Here is a 12,881-nt window from a genome sequence, read left to right as displayed (position 1 = left end):
AAAATAACTGCCAGAGCAATGATTAAAATAAAGGAGCTCAGCAAGTTTGCTAGGTGTAAGATTGATACTAAGAATTGATTGCATTTCTATATATCAGCAATATACAATTAGAAATGTTATTTTCAAAAAGGGATTTTAGCAAGCCTATTAAGGACCACAGAAATAAACCCAAATAATGATGCATCACATATTTATAAAAGATTTATAAATCCTTAGAAAGAGTATTTTAAAACCATGTGGACAATACAGAAGGCCAGAATAAAAGGAGAAACAAGGTTCTCAAGGATAGGAAGTGTCATTACTGTAAGAATGTCAATTCTTTTCCAAATGATCTATTAAATAGCCAGAGAGTCCATTAAAAACTGAGCAGAAGGCATGAGTAGGCATTTCACAGAGAAGGAACTCTGAGTAGCCAATAACAGTATGAAAAATTCTCAGCCTCATTAGTAATAAGAAAAAACAAGTAGAACTTAATACTGAGATACAACTTTATACTTACTATACTACCCATAATTAGAAGAATGCAAAATCAAAAAGCTGGGGAGAATGCAGAAAAACAAATGTTTGTATACTGTGGGTAGAAGTGTAAATTGGTCACTTTTAAAAATAATTTGATTGTCTTATAAAGTTGAAAGTATTTATGTCTTAAGACATGGGTACCATTCTTAGCTACACTCAGAGAACATTTTCTTGCACTTTTGGAGAAAGAGAACTGGCTATTTCAGCCTCTTGAGTTAAAAGTTCATCAAAGTAGAAGATTCCAGACAGACTGCCTATTTATACAATGAAATACTGTCCATCAAGGAAAGCAAATGATTGAAGCTATCCACATCGACGTGAATTGAAAAACATCCTACTACTACTTAGTTTGCTTGCTCTGAAATGCATATCACATCACAAAAGTGAACACACACACAGCATGATCCCACCGGGAGATACTGCAAAAGAAACAAAAAGTAACTTACTTTTCATAGGCTAGTACAGAGGGAAATCTGTACATGCGGTAAAATTATAGAGAAAACCAGGAGACAGAGTTAAAAAAGAAAAATTAGGACAACGATTATATTACAGGACAGTAAGAAGGTACCATCATGCTGGCATAAGGAAAGGGATTTCAGAACCATCCGAAGAGCCACTTTTCTGGAGTGGAGTCTCATGCTGAGTGACGCGGAGTCCCACGTGAGGTGAGGCATTCTGGAGGATACTTTATTGTTTATTATCTGATGACTGAATAAATGCATCACAGTCATCCACACATGCACCTCCAGGACTGCCTCTCCTGCTATGTAAACCACCAGGTGTGCAGGGGCCACGTGGCCCTCCTGGCCCGGACCTGCGGGGATGGGAACAGAGAGCACTGGTCCTCGGTTAGTGCTGTCATCAGTCCCTTGTCTCCGACCCAGGAGGCTCAGGTCTGCAGTCAGCATCCATGCAGCTGTGCTAGGCTAACCTGCTACAATGAAGGGAGGGCAGAAATCTCAAATCCTTTGCAATTTTTATAGTATTATGTAACCCTCTGCATGAAGAGAAGGCAAGAGCTGCAGTGTAACATGATGACAAGCCATTTACAGCAGTGTGGGGAAAATGGATTTAACAAATCTGTTTAGTTAAAAACTGTGAATGAAATCTAGCACTGCTCACTTCACCTCTCTGGCCCGTGTCCTTATCCATAAAATGAAGGGCTGGACAACACCATCTCTAAAGACAGTGAGGACAACGTCTAGTTCTCAAAGGCTAAGATTACAGATCTAAGGGGAAAAATAACTTGAGATGCAGAGCCACAGAAAGAGGAAACTGAAATAAAATGTAACTTGCTATAAATGGTAAAGATACAAATTGTGGTGACAGCAGTATAAAGTTTATTTCATCTGGACTGAAATATTTATCTATAATATACCATAAAGTGGAAATTCTCTTTTAACTTGTATATCAAAGAGAAGATAAAGAACCCCGCCAAGAAACACAAGGAAAATATTTTCATGATACACAAATGCCACTGAAGTCAAAAGTCTTCCATAAGACCACCCAGTCTTGACAAGCGTATTCACACAGGATTTATGGAGTAGTATTTGAATGTCATACGGTAGGTGGTCTTCTGCCTGGGTGAAATAGTCCAGCTGACTTTGGTTCATGAGCACTTCTAGGAGAATTATGGTGAATTTCTACCTGGCCAACTGGAATGTTAGCCAAAACTTCTAATTCTACTTTCAGAACTGTATTGCTCCCTTTGATGAAAAATTCAAACTTCTTCATCCCGTGTGTGTATGTATCTATATGTGGATCTATATCCATGCATACTGCTTTTCCCTTTAATAGTTTACCATTTATTTTATTGACTTGGCCAAAAGGAAGCTCAAACGTAAAATTTTCAGCACTAACTGTAACTCTGGCACAACTGCATCCCTTTACTTGGCTTTTTGTTCTCTATTCCTTATTTTATTACATTTAAAAAATTTTATTTACTTTGACTTTTCCCTTGTGGGGGAGGTAATTAGGCTTATTTATTAGGATTGAATTTTTGCACATGCTAAGCAGATACTCTACCACTGAGCTATACCCTCCCCCCTCTATTCCTTATTTTAAATCATTTTGCTCTATAGGTATTTTTGACCGTATAGTACCTCAAATTATTTTCAAAAGTAGACAGAAACATATCTTAAATAAGGTTGTAAATTTCTTGGCTTTTCAGAAAAATATAACAGAAAAAAAAGATGACACTGAAAATCACATCATCAAAGTGAAGCAACTTGGAAGACTGTTAAGAGTTGTTACACTCTGTTGGCATTTTGTGTGATAACTTACTTGCATATGTAATCTTCTGGGTCTTCAAGCCCAAATCTTTTATCAAATCTGAGTTGTATCCACACACTTTCCTCTACTGCTTCTGATCTCTACATGAAGACCATATTTTTGGGGTAAGTATGAGGGAACCTCAGGCTGTGAATACTTCTATTAGTAGACACAATAATAATTCACTCATGCTAGGGATCTTGTACTCCTAAAAGTAAAAACACAGGCATGAACACACACTTAGACATTTCAAAAATCTTAAGTTTCAAATTAATTTCTGAAAAAGTTATCCAATACAAGCCCAAAGATTTACATGAATCATAATTACTAAATGCTCCCAATGTTTAAATGACCTTGAAGACCACAAATGAGGTCAAAATAATGGTCTCAATTTCTTATTGTAAGGAAATTATTGGCACTCTATGAAGATATCTTTAAATTATAAGAAATGCTGCAGGACTTATCAGTGACTTTAAAAGGCTCGAATGAATTTTAAATTCCTAAGAGGAGACTACAATATAAAATAATTTCCAAGTTTACTAGGCGCGGCAACCTTTTACACTGTGAAGTGCTAAAATACATTGTTAATAATACCTCTTTCTTTTGGTTAGATTGCCAAGGGGAGAGATGAGGAGAAGGGCACATTGGTATTGTTGAGAGAAAACTGTCCTTATATCCACCCACTTGAGAGTTAATAGTGAGATGAAACATGGAACTTATATTTGGAAAACGAGCAGCTGTTTATCTACACAAAGAAAATCTACAAAGTAAGAAAATTGTGCTCTTTTGGGCCATGAAAATCCAATCCATTTAAGTATGCTAAATTTCAGTAAAAAAAAAGTTTCAAACAATCTTTTATTCAATCTCTAAAACAATTTAAGAATCCTAAACTGGACCTCAAAGTCATATGCATGGTACAATTCCTGACAGTTTGTTTCTTTTTTTGGTGCTACTTTTATATACTTGTAATATTGGGACAATTTTAAACTATACCAATACCTTATTGGTCTTAATGATTTAGAGATACACTTCGTAATACTGAATGTTGTATTTTCAGTATTATACAGAGACAAGAGTATTGATATGATGTGATATGATATTATAATTATGTGCAGCATGTTTTCCTTTATTTGTCCTTCTCTCAACATCCAGTCTCAAGAAATGCATAGTTACCTGCAGAAATACAACAGGTTTCTCATTTTACTTACTCCTTTTAGGCATGTCCCATCAAATTGTGTGACAGTTGTCTAAGGCCTATTAAGTCATATGACACTTTACACTAAACTACATTTTTCTTCTTTTTTCTTTCTATTATATTTTTCTGCCTTTTCCTCTTCAATTTTTTCACTCCCCACACCCTAATCCCCTCTTGCTTTTTATTTAAGTGTAGCTGATTTACAATGTTGTGTTAGTTTTAGGTGTACAGCTAAGGGATTCAATCATTATATATTTTTATATATATTCTTTTTTAGATTCTTTTCCATTACAGGTTGTTGCAAGACACTGAATATAGTTCCTGGCCATGCAGTAAGTCCTCATTGTTTATTTCTTTTATACATAGTAGTATATATCTGTCCATCATAACTCCCTTTTAACCAAAGAATTCCCTGATGCCCAGTTTCCTTACTAATTTTTTTAAACTCTGTATATTCTCTACATGATTTCACACTGATAATCTCACTTCCTATTCTGGAAGGCAGATTCTAAGTGACCCGATGTCCCTCATGTTTGTATGACCCCTGCCTGGAGGGGATGGGAGCTGTGAGGAGGATGGACTGTGACTCCCCTGATCAGATGAGTTAACTCGGACTTAATCAAAAGCTAGACTGTAGGGTGGGCCTCACCTAACAGGGTGAGCCTGTGACAGAAGCCAGGCCCCTCCTAAACTCACAAGCTCAGAGTGGGAGAGAGACTCAACAGGAGGGAAAGTCTGTGTTTTGCTGGCCTTGAAAAGGGAAGCAGTCAGGTGCCAAAGGTGTGGGAGCTGAGTGCTAGCAGGAAGGCCGGGGCTCCATCCTGAGGCCTCCATGACTTGGAACCAAACTCTTCAGCAGCCTCCAGAAAGGAACTGAGTCTGGCTCATACCTTGGTTTAGTCTTGCAGACACTCTGAGCAGAACCCCAGTGGCCCAGTGCCTGGACTCCTGAGTCCCAGAGCTGAGAGCAAGCAAGGGGTGTTTGAAACTGCTGGTTAGTGGTCCTTTCTTATATAACAGGGAGGACTGATACATCTTACACTACACACAAAGATGTTTGGGCTGCGAGTATTTCCTCTTGCCCCCAGTCTTCAACAGCAGTTACGGTGATGGCAAAGGCAACAACATTTCACTTAGTATTTACGTGACTCAAAATACCTATTTCACACGGATAGAATGCAATTTAAGACTACTGCTCTAAGAAACTTCTTGAATTGAAAACACAACGTCAAGGGTCATTCATTAGTTAGACTATGATCAGGGTTAAAGCATACCTGTTTCAATATACATTACTATATATAAAATAGATAAACAACAAGGACCTCCTGTATAGCACAGGGAACCATATCCAATTTCCTCTAATGAGCTGTAATGGAAAAGAAACTGAAAATTTTTTTACATATATGTATGTATATGTGTAACTGAATCACTTTGCTGTTCACCTGAAACTAACATTGTAAACTGACTACACTTCAATAAAAAATAAGAATAAAAAATAAAATAAATAAAAAAGAATACCTGTTTTGTTGTTTTTTTTTCAGAGTGATGAAAGCTTTCGGAGTTGCTGTCATTTGCACGAGAACTCAACAGAGCTATTTTGCTCTTACTCCAGGACACCGTTTTGTAACATTACACATGGTGGTTAACAGCACTTCGTGAATGTTGAGAGTAGGCATGAAATTAATCAGGTGGGAGGAATTCAGAAGTGTTTTCATATTTGTTTCAGTGCTTCTTCAGGTCAAATTGCAATGCTTTCAAATAAATCATTACAAATATAACGTTTTCTTTTGTTATTTCCAGTATTTTACATAGTTGATGGATAGTCACGGTGCTAGGGCTTTAGATCCGTCATCAGCGACACATTCTGCCCTATGGTCAGATTTTCAGCATTTGTTCTGCTAGATGGTAGAGGACGTTTTCTGTTGCTGGTGGAAGTTATCTCTGCTTTAGTGCCTCATACTTGAGCACTCACTTTTCTCCATCACCGGAAACTTCCAAAAACGGAGGCAGGTTGGTGAAAATTTCTTTTGTTTTTAGGGAAATATGCTGTATATCTTGGCTGTCTGATTTCTCTGGCTCTTCTGCCAACTGGACAATTAACTGACCGATTTCTTTATGCAGTTTGCCCGTTGTCCTGACCTCTTAAAGCAAGTTTTTTGTTCTCTTTTGCAGGTGGAGCACTGGTAATCTCACTAATGGCCAGGTTCACAAACACATCAATCAGTCTGATCTGTTCCTCACCTCCAAGTCTACAAATCCTGCGACGTAACCTGGGCACATCTGCAGGGCTTCCAGCTTATCAGTGTCAATGTGCACAAGGAGTGAAGAATGGTCCAGTCCTGTTGATGTCACATCAGGACAGGCAGAGTCCTGGTAAACCCCTGGATGGCTTCTATTTTGGGGAGATAGATGACAATTCTTTTCTTTATCATCGGTGCTGTGTCTAAGATAATGGTTTCCATTCCAAACTGAGATACAATGTCTTTGATGGAGACTGCAAGGTATGCCTTTTGGGCATCAAAGTCCCTGCTGAGAAAAGAGCCATTTTCTTCACTCTGGCATATCCCCTTCATGAGAACTGCTATGTAACTCTCTGTCATCTTAACAGGGCACCCGTGTTTCAGGTACATTCTACACAATACCCTAGTGAAGGTGGCATATTTCTCTGGATTAAAATCTTTGGCTGTCAGAACAATAGAAAAATGAGTCACCTTTTTCAAAATGGAAGAACCTGGAACTTCAACTGTTGTGGTATAAAACCATGTTCTTCTGTATTGACCAAAGACGAAGGGGCGGAGTTTACTTTCATCTGTAAGGCAGCATTTTCTCGGCGGCAGATTCCTTAAAGTAGCTGTCATGCAAGGATAACACCACACCCACAGAACTTCTCCATTTGTGTCCTTTTCAGTCAGCCTGACTCCGAGCATCAGCTGAGTGTCTGCAGCCACAGCCGCAGCCTCCTTCCGCCGCTGCCCCCGCAGCACACCTGTCTTATTGTTAAAACACCTAACATGATTTTAATAAGTTGTAATCATGATTTCCAAAGCAAGCTTTTTGTTCTCTTAACCTGGGATGTTTCTACAGCGTGTGTTATTTTATACTAACTTTTAATTAGAAAGACAAGATAATGACAAACGTAGTTTCCTTTGCATACATTCAGTGCATATCATGGGGGCATATCATCATAGTAGTAAATACACTTTAAGTGCCACAGGATTTTTAAATTAAATAGTTTAATTTAAGCTGCACTCTTCCCAGTGCCTAAACTTGTCCCCAGCAATGAGTAGCCTCAGCAGAAGCAGGCTCCCTCTTATTGGGTACTAATGTTCAATACAGCCATCGGCTACGTTACCAAATATGAGACAGTTCATACTTCTCCTATGCACATCACTAACCACCACGACTCATCTCCTAAGAACACAGATGAATCCTCCTCTATACTGACAAATTTTTTAAGAAAATGATAATTTACTACTAAAATTAATATATTGTCAGTTTTCAAAGAATACTTTTAAAAATTGAGATTTTCCCCACTGTCTAAATATTAATACAATAATCTACATATTTCCAAGGTGTTTTAGAGCAGTAGTTTATATGAAGAGTCCTTCTCACATTGGCAACTAGTATTTTTAAATGAATTAATTTTTTCAAATCAGATCTGTTAAAATTTACTATTTGCCTCAGTCTCTGAAAAAAAAAAAAAGAAAAAAGAGAGAGAGAGAGAACCTCATATCATTCAAGGCACTCTACAAATATAGCAGTGTTTACTCTCATATGCAGTCTAAAAAACTACATGGCTACTAAAAGATCTGAATTCTATTTTGTATTTCTAGCCAAAAAAGCTCATGACTAAAGTGTATATTCTTAAATTATGTTTACATTTTTTTCTTTATAATTCAGAATTCCATTAAACTATAATTAAACATAACTTAGAGACTAAAAAGCTAGCCCTTATTTGTGGTAAAAGAATTGTAAATGTCCTTTAAAGTTAAATTGCTTCTCCCCCAAATCATCTCAGAATGCAGTGAGATTTGCACCAAACACATCTGATTTGCACATGAGTGACGTTTGATGTAAATCTCAAACAACCAGGCCTATAATCAAAAAAAGGAGAAGGAGAAGGGGAAGGGGATGGGGATGGGGAAGGGGAAGGAGGAGGAGAGGAGGGGGAGGAGGAGAAGCAAAAAACACTGGGTCCTATAAAGCTTAGACTCTGCATTTATAGTTCAGTTGTTTGAAAAATCATCTTTTCAAACATACAACTTTACTAGAGTTTTAGGAATGAGACAGGTACAGATTTTCTGACTACTTTATAGAATGTTTGCTTTTCCTATGTTCAGTGAACAGCATGCTCAAAGAAAGTACCAATACAATAAAACAAATGTTTGTAGCCAAATCATTATTTACAACACGCTCCTTGCAATATCCCCTAAATGGGAGTAAGTCTTGTTTATCTACATAATCAGATGAGCATGAAATATGAAAATACATATAAACGCTCAATTTAAAAAATTAACATTATACACCATTTCATATTATCCTGCCCAACTCCCCTTAAGGCAGAAGCACTGAAAACTAACATGAAACAAAAACAGAAAAGGAAAAGAAATGAGATTAATAAAGTAAATACTGTAAAACTGTCAACTACGCACAGACACACACAATTCTGTTACAAAGAGTCATTACACATCTGTAGGTATTCAGTAAGCTTAACATTAAAATCAAAGCAGTCTTGTAATATTTGCCATGCATTTCATACTGTTAGTCCCTTTAAGATATATTTATTATGAATGAAAGGGTACGGATAAGACAATCATAAAAAGCAATTTAAAATGTAAATACCTGAAGAAGTCATATTATTTAAAAAGATAACATCAAGAAAGAAGTTTCTGGACAAGACAGACTTCATTAAGACAGATCAATCACCCATGCCATTCTCCATGCTAGTGTTTTAAATTGACAGTAACAGCAAAGAACTGGAGGATTAAGAATGAAGTAAGAAGCATGCCACCAATCTTGATTTAGTGTCAGAGTTCTCAAGAATCCCAGGTCCTGTTCCTTAGGATGTGTCACCTGTAAACTGGTGGATTTCACAGGTGTCTTACGAGATTTCTGATGCACTTACTTCCAAATATATGTTATCTCCAAGTTGTTAGAAAAGCATTTCTGTAATAGTTGCATCTATTTCCAGATCCTTCCTTGATAAGTGTACATATTCATTGGTCTTATTTGTGCTTTGCTCTGTTCATTTTTTTTCCTGCCTGTGATAATCCTTCTTTATCTTAATCTTGCTAGTTTTAATATGGCTATTTCTATTTTCAATCTCATTAACTCTCAATTAACAAATTTCACTTTTAACAAAAGTTAATTAAACTTATATGACATATATACACATGCATATCTATATATTATATATGTATGTATGGCTAGTTTCACTGTCTCCATAAACTGGCACCTTTTTGCCTAGAAAATCAAGAGTCATCTTACTTAATCTTTTTTGATTTTGTAGCGAGAAGGCATACTTGAACTCCACAGTGCAAACAAATGACTCTCCATACACTCCAAACTATATAGAAGTACCCCATTTTCGTGCTTAATATTTTAAATTCTGATAATTAATACAAAAGTACAATAATATGCTAGACAGACAACTCAGACTCTAGTTTTGGTTTTATCTTTGGCTCAATCTACCACTCCCCATACCCTAAAACAACAGCAAAATAAAACAAAGACAATCCAAAAACTTAGTGATGTCTACCGCATACTGTTTACAAATTATAAGAATAAATGCTCGCTAAGGAAAAATAAGAGATTGTTACTTTAAATAAGCCATAAAAACAAATATAATTATGTAAAATATGCCCAGTTGAGGTTCTTGAATTTATTCTAGAAGACAGTTGATCATTTTATTCCTCGAGGGGGTGAACAGTCAAAAATTATACATTGAGAACCTATTAATATTCATACTCTGTATGGAGGTCTTGGGACACCAGAAACAAAACAATGGCTTTTTCTGTTAATGGGACAACTTCCAGGACTTTGGTCTACGAGCAGTCCTAGACTAGGTATACCAGTAAGCTCTACATTCAAATATCAAAACCCACTTCGGATGTACCCTTTATGGCGGGATGTAATCCTACATCCTCTTTGTGCACATTCTAATCATCATGTATGAAGTGACCTCTCTCTTTTCCGCCACACTCTGACTTTGTAGGGAGGTAGAAAAACTCTCGGGAAGACTGGTTTTCATGTCCATAACCCGTTCCTCGCTTTGTACCTGGCTCCTGGAACCACCTAGTTCATATTGTTGGTGAAAGAAACTTGATATCCTAGAAAATGGCAAAAAAAACACAACCAGTTTCACATATGACTTCAACATTTAATCTTTCATCCCTAAGTTTCCTGAGACTGCACAGGCGGTGCGTGGCCCGGCAGACCTACTTGTCCTTCTGCAGCTGCTTCTCGATCTTTTGTTGGCCCCGCGCTGCGCCTTCCCCGCCTTCCCCGCGGTCTTACTGTTTCCGAGGCAGGCGGCGGCGGCGGCGGCGGGCCGGGCGCGGGCTCCGCTCCTCCGGGCGGAGCGCGCAGGGCGGACTGCGGGCAGCGCGGGGAGGGTGGTGGCGGTCTGACGGAGGGGAGCGCGCGGCTCCCGGCTCCTCAAACGGAAGCGTCTGACGGCCGCCGCGGCCAAGGCGGAAGCCGCGGGAGCCGCCGCCGCTTTTCTTCTCTCCGGTGTGACCCTGCCGCCGCCCGGACCCAAAACGTTCGCAGTGGGCGGGGGGAAGCGGGTGCGGGGAGCGGGAAGGAGGCGGCGGCGGGGCCCAGGGAATAAAAGCGTTGACGGCGGGGGGTGGGTGGGAGAGGGTGGGATGAGGGGCGGCGGCGGCGGCAGGCGCCCCTCCCCCATACCCGGGAAGGGGGTTCCCTTGGCCGCCGCCTGCCAGGGCCAGGACAGGCTTGAGAGATGCCCCCTCACACCACTCCCCAAGCCCCTCCTAGGGCCCCAGCAGGGCCAGCCGGCTGAGTAGGGGGAGGGGTTAACATGCTTCTTTTTAAATAAAACATGTTCTATAATTTTACCAGACTCTGAATGCCACAATTATTGTCATTATTTTAACTCTGAAATATGAATGAGCTGCTGATAAAATCTCTGACATTAGGCCCAGAGGTAGATACACAGAAGTATAGCCACTGGGAGCCAAGTCCCAGCTCAAACCACACAACAAACTCAGCCCACCTCTGGGCCTCTCAGGTGCAGGACTAAACACTTCACTTCCTATTTAAGGTGATGAGAGTTAAGATTTTTATACATTCAATCAAAATCATCACAAATGAATATGTTTGGGATTTCCAGGAGTGGCCGTGGTTCTGGCCTGTTATCCTGGTGTGATTATCATTGGTGTTCCCTTTCCATGCGCTAAAACATCTAACTTGGCATCATAAAGGCCACAACAAGTAAGATCTAGAAAATTCTTAGGGTGTTGAAGCGTGAGATATAGAAACGGTAATGATTTGACTGCATGGTATTTGGGCCTTAAGGTAATAGTGAAAATGCCTGTAATCCTCTGTTCCTTTAATAACAGCTCCAGTTATAAAACTAGGCTTCAGAATTCCTCAAGTAGGTTACACTTCTGAACCAAATATAACAAGAGCTATTTTTTTTAATCCTTGTAAACCAATGGCTTGAGAAAGTTTTGAGAATCTGATGAAATGCATGAATGTTCAAGCCAGAAAATTATATCTCTAAATACATTTTCACATAATAGTGCACAATTTCAGAGGATTCATCCGGCTACAAGAAAGTAGCCATGAACCCTTTTATCTATGAAATAATCAAGGTTAAGAATACCCTGTCAAAAATAAGGTCTCTGCCAGCAAGCCAAACAAACTCAGTACCACTTCGGCAAAATAACATCAGTGTAAAAGAGTAACCAAGTTAGCAATCAGGGATTTCAAAACAAAATCAGGAGGAGAGGGTATATAGCTCAGTGGTAGAATGTGCGCTTAGTATGCACAAGGTCCTGGGTTCAATCCCCAGTACCTCCATTAAAAAATAAATGAGTAAGTAAACCTAATTACCTCCCCCTGCCCCCCGAAAACAGAATAAAACAAAGAAAAGAAAGTCATCTGAAAGTTAGTCTTCTGAAAGACTAACTTGAGTTTTGGAGTAAACTGAAAAAAATTATACATATACATATATGCGTATATATACACACAGATATATAGTAGGTATTGCACTTTTTACATCAAAATAATGACAGTGGGTCAAGCTTCCAATGCAACAATATAAAATTATCTGAAATATCTTCTGGAAAATGTATCTAAAATATTTAACTTAGAACAACCTAAGAATTCTTTACATTCACTAAAAAAAAATCTCTTCTGGAGAAATGTTAAAGATCTGTAGTCAAGAAATGTATACACAAAAGAATACAACAGACAATTTCACCGCGCTCTTGGATTTCAACAAGAAGGATGTATTTACTAGTCTCAGGTGCAAACCAGAAGAGCAGTTACAGATTTCTAGCGCTGACTTGGACCAACAACTGTCAGGCACTCACGTGAGCTACGGTGCAGTGATGCTGTGAGAGACACTCTGGTATCACTTCTCTACCAAGCAGAAAACTCCAACTACATCCGTTTTCAGATTAGCTAATCACGTTCCATGAAATTCTACAAGAATTTCATTGAAATTATGTTTAATTTACAAAATTATTGGGGGGTACTTTACAGAACTGTAATATTAAATTCTAGCACCAGTAAACATGGTATTCCTCTCTTCATTTACTTACATGTATTGTTTTCATGTATTTTCATGTATTTCATGAAATACATTTTTTTTTCTTTTTAAGAATGTTGGAAGAACTCCAAAGACAACTACTGAAAATGAAAGGAA

General features: G+C 38.5%; 1 protein-coding gene, 1 long non-coding RNA gene and 1 pseudogene across 2 annotated transcripts in view; 1 reads left to right on the top strand and 2 right to left on the bottom strand.

Moving 5' to 3' along the window:
• Positions 1 to 12,881, bottom strand: part of LOC140697659 (NADH-cytochrome b5 reductase 3-like) — a 63,264-nt gene that overhangs the window by 15,442 nt on the left and 34,941 nt on the right. The gene's annotated exons all lie outside the window — the stretch shown is intronic.
• Positions 2,828 to 9,433, bottom strand: LOC140697658 (DENN domain-containing protein 10-like; annotated as a pseudogene).
• LOC140697660 (uncharacterized) lies at positions 2,836 to 5,587 on the top strand. Its single transcript, XR_012074835.1, has 3 exons — positions 2,836 to 2,915; positions 3,402 to 3,557; positions 5,527 to 5,587. It is a non-coding gene; the product is annotated as an uncharacterized lncRNA (long non-coding RNA).

Source organism: Vicugna pacos, chromosome 8, assembly GCF_048564905.1.
Source record: "Vicugna pacos chromosome 8, VicPac4, whole genome shotgun sequence".
Classification (NCBI taxonomy): Eukaryota; Metazoa; Chordata; class Mammalia; order Artiodactyla; family Camelidae; genus Vicugna; species Vicugna pacos.
The sequence above is the reverse complement of the archived record's forward strand: the minus strand, read 5'-3'. Positions and strand labels throughout refer to the sequence as shown.